Genomic DNA, 4461 nt, shown 5'->3' on the forward strand with positions numbered 1-4461 from the left:
CAAGGTTGGGCGTTGCAGGGGGCGACGTTCGAGAGGTGACGGGAGTGATGGGTGGAGCCGATGCAGTTGGGCCGCCCGTCACCGGCAGGGGTGCCAGACGTCGACTTGGTCCGCTCCCGCTTCACCTCTTCTCCGACTTGCTTGCTCTCTGATCGATCTGGTCGGTTCAATCGCTTCGGCCTTCTTGGCGGTCGGAGCTTGTCGGTTGGTACATATCTTGCAGCCATGGAGGGCCTATGGTGCGTCTTGTTTCCTAGGCGGCGGCCTGGGTGGTGGGAGCTGTGGTGCTTGTGGGCTGAGCCTGCTGCTCAGGTGTGGGCGGTTAGCGACCATGGCCGTGTGGGCGACGTGGTGGCTGGCGTTGTGGTGATCTGTGGTGGGGAAGTTGGAGTTTGTTGCCGGGGCAAAAACCCTGTCTGGCTTGGCCAGGCCGACGGAGGCGGCGCCCGCGGACGTCGTTATCTTCCTAAAGTCTTCGTTGTGGTTACTCCTCTCTCCTCGTCGTGCTCCAGATGAAAATCTAGATCTTTGGATCGGGCTGTGGCGGCGCTTTAGTGTCGTGTCCTTCTTGAAGGCACTGTCTTGGAGCTCTCAGTTCGTCGTCATTCAACTTCACCTCTTCATGTGTTCTTCGGGAAGAGCTTCGATGGCTCTTCAGTGTCTACCTCATGTTGTTCGGGGTGGTGTTGTTGTAGGCCTTTGGCACCTATGTATCCGGCCTTGGGTGAGTGTGTTGGTGTGTTGTGTTGTTGGTTGTCTCGATTGGTTGTGGATTGGTGCTTTATATATAAAGCGGGGCGAAAGCCTTTTTCAAAAAAACGATGATTGGTAGGGGAGCGCGGAACCAGGTTGCTGAGGATGCTGCTTTCAATTTGTTTAGTCCCACCTCGTCCGCGCAGGCAGCTAAGTCGGTCGAAAGTATCATCATTATTCTGTTTGGGTGCACAGAATAAAATCATTGTCTTCTACTAGTGCATAGAGTTTAAAGGGGTGTGTATCTATATCTATATCTATACCTATTATTAAAGGGAATCTAAAATCTAAAAAGTGCATACGTATTATTTGGTTGAATGGAGCGGCCGCGTCTCACATGCATGTGGCTGTTAATTTTTTTGTCTTCTAATGCATGTGGCAGTTAGCATTAAATGCGTTCATACTAATTACTCCATTCCAAACAGAACAGATCCACGCATATTCATTTCGGAGTTTTCCCTCTCCCCTCTTACATTCTTCCGTTTCGTCGAGCCTTCCACAGCTGGTTTTCCATGTGCCGTCCATCCCACGCGCGATTAGTTATGTCCAGTCAAGGAAAGAACCGCTAAAATAGGAAACCTCTTTGTACGCACAATAAATCCGTGATTCTCTCCCTCCTCCCGGTCCTAACCCTAGCCGCCCTTCTCCGTTGCCGACGCTAGCGAGTAGCGCGTAGCGCATGCACCAATTTCTAGACACGGCGCTCCCCTCGACTTCACAGTGAAGCAGATCATCGGCATCGACAACGAGCCAGTGCGTTTGGCGTTGTCTCCTCTCTCTCGTGCATGGACCAACTTGGATGGAGGGCGGTGGATCCGGGACGTGACCATGAAGCAGCTCATCCAGTGGCGGAGCGTAGTGGGGATAATTACGAGCCCTGGCCCCCCCCTTCCAAGAGGAAAATTTACCAAATACACTTACTTATCTACTAATTGCTCTACTAATCGTCCGGCGTCTCTGATCATCCTAGCCTTTTCTATGCCATATACACTCCTTTGGCCCCTTCTAATATTTGATTCACGCTCCGCCACTGAGCTCATCGGCAACGACGTGCGCCCGGGTCGATCTGGACGGTGGGCGATGGATCCGGGATGTAGCGGCTTCCTTGACTTCTTCCACGGCGGCGGCGGCCAGGTCTGGTTTAGTTATCAGTTATCGTTAATTCACGCCACGAACTCATTATCTGAAAACTGGAATCTCCCTTTCGGTTTAGTGCACTTGGATCACTTTGAAGCAAACTGTGCGCATAGTACTGAACTGGGAGGTGCTGGGAGGCTGATGCTTCAGATGAAACTGGCATCGAGGTGAGTAAACACATGCTTACCTACTTTATTCTCTTACTATGAACTTGATTAGCACTTCTTAGAAACATGGTGGATGTGATATACGAGTATTTGAATAAACATGCTGTGCAATATATTCATTAGACAATATGGAAATACGTTCGTATGTCCTCTGATCCTTAGGGTTTCTTTGACTTTGTAACACTCAATCTGCTATGCGTGAAGAGGAGAAGGCAGAGGACTAGGAACAGAGAAGGGGATAAGGGAATTCAGACTTTGCTATTTCTGTACTGACGAAACACTTACAGGCATGGGTGTTTAACTGTTTATACAAAGCCATACACCACACACACCTCGCCTCAGGCACACCACAGCAACACCCAACAACCACACACACAAGTACAGGAATGAGTATGTGTCATAGTTTCCATTATAAATTGATTAATAGATGTTGTTGCAACACAAGGATTGGAAGCTGCATGTGTTATGTCCATTACTTTTGGGATTTGGTATGTGTACTGATTAATTTCCAATGCAGGTAAGATTGATGGTTGCCCTTCTGAAAATTGTTGGGATCGGAGATCTAACAACTGTAGATGTAGTGAATGTTAATGCTTATTGTGATATGTCGGGTATTTAATTAGTGTTGCATGATTTATGTATTGAAGCTTGCATGAGGATTGGTAATATGAACTTTATATGCAAAAAATGGTTTACACTAATTTAGCTAAGCCAAATCTTCAGTCCTAAAGCAACTTTATGGTAGTGTGTGGTGTTGATAGCCCATATACCCATGTGTCCATGTACAAATGCATTTCCCTGTTTTCTTATGGTAATTTATAATAGTATAGACAAAATTTGATTTTTCCAAAAGGTATGCTTGTTACTGGAATCTTATTAACATCCCTTTCTAATAGATCAAGATCTCAAAATATGCAATGGTTAGTATGGTTGTTAGCGGCTTATGAAGTTTTAGTAATACAAGGTTTATGTTAACTAATTACACATTTCCTTTAGAAAGGAATTATATTGTTTTTTCTGTTTGCTTGTGTTAAGCAGTTAAGCCGCATATGAAAATCCATACACATTTCCTTTAGAAAGGAATTATATTGTTTTTCCTGTTTGCTTGTGTTAAGCAGTTAAGCCGCATATGAAAATCCATACATTTGCTTCCTCTCTCTTTAGGAGGAGCTTTTCGAATCAAGGAATAAATGAAGAGTGGAACATGACCCAAGTCACAGTGGAACATGTCTTCTCATCATTTGTTCAGAAATACGTATAGTCGGACGATTACTTTTGTGAGTTTGGTGGAAGGAATTGCATTTCTTACTGCGGTGAGTTTCCAAGAGGATGGAAGCACCGATGAGAATTACATTTGTTTTTGGCAGATTAGGTGCGCGAACGAATTGCTGGCACATTTGCATGTTATAATTTGATCCCTTTGTTGAGATAGAGTTTTTTCGTATGTTAGTGAAAGTCTGTAAAAAGCCAATTACAACAACACTATTATGGGGTGTTTTGGGAAAAGCCTACAGTTGGCTCAAGAAACCATTGAATATATATAATTTTAGGCTTATGTTTCTAGAGCAATTTGTAGCGATTTGATTGTTTTTTAATTACTTGGTGCTCCTTAACTGTGAGTGCTGGAAGGAGACGAGTTGTTACATTGAATACCCGACGAAGAGAGAGCGACATGGTTGTAGAAGATATATGTGCCTGTGCAACGCACGTGCAATTACCTAGTAAATTTTAAAAAGTCATATCTTTCAAACCACGCGTCGGAATTCAGATCCGTTTTCACTGCTGGAACTCTTGCGACGAGATCTTTGAAAGTAGATCCCGCATGAGTATGTTTCGATGCATTTTTTTATGCCAACTTTGGTGCTATATGGTGCAACTTTAGTACTGTATTGTGCAACTTTAGTACTGTATTGTGCAATTTTAATATTACATCATGCAACTTTTTGTAAAACCAGTTTTTGGATCTGCATGAGACTGTAGTCTAGCAACCATGACAACTTTGATGTTTAGTTGGCAGGACTATTGGCACAGACATATGCTCAGTTTGCGCGACAATGTAGCCTAGTTGCACACACATTGATATTTAGTTGGTAAGACTAGTTACACACACATATGCTCAGTTGGCGCGACAATGTAGTCTAGTTGCACACATATTGATGTTTAGTTGACAGGACTATTGACATACACATATGCTCAGTTGGCGCGGCAATATAGTCTAGTTGCAGACACATTGATGTTTAATTGGCAGGACTATTGGCACACACATATGCTCAGTTGGCGCGGCAATGTAGTCTAGTTGCACACACATTGATGTTTAGTTGGCAGAAAGACTAATTTGTCGAAACATCCACATGCGAGATTTACTTTTGAAGAGCACGTAACGAGGGTTTCAACGATGAAAACG

The 4461-nt window shown here is 44.3% G+C and overlaps 1 long non-coding RNA gene across 1 annotated transcript; it reads left to right on the top strand.

The window, feature by feature from the left end:
* The first annotated feature begins 1389 nt into the window (after window positions 1-1389).
* Window positions 1390-3512, top strand: LOC123133843 (uncharacterized). The gene is made up of 3 exons (XR_006465407.1): window positions 1390-1887; window positions 1967-2057; window positions 3222-3512. It is a non-coding gene; the product is annotated as an uncharacterized lncRNA (long non-coding RNA).
* The last annotated feature ends 949 nt before the right edge of the window (window positions 3513-4461 follow it).

This window comes from Triticum aestivum, chromosome 6B (genome assembly GCF_018294505.1).
Source record: "Triticum aestivum cultivar Chinese Spring chromosome 6B, IWGSC CS RefSeq v2.1, whole genome shotgun sequence".
Classification (NCBI taxonomy): domain Eukaryota; kingdom Viridiplantae; phylum Streptophyta; class Magnoliopsida; order Poales; family Poaceae; genus Triticum; species Triticum aestivum.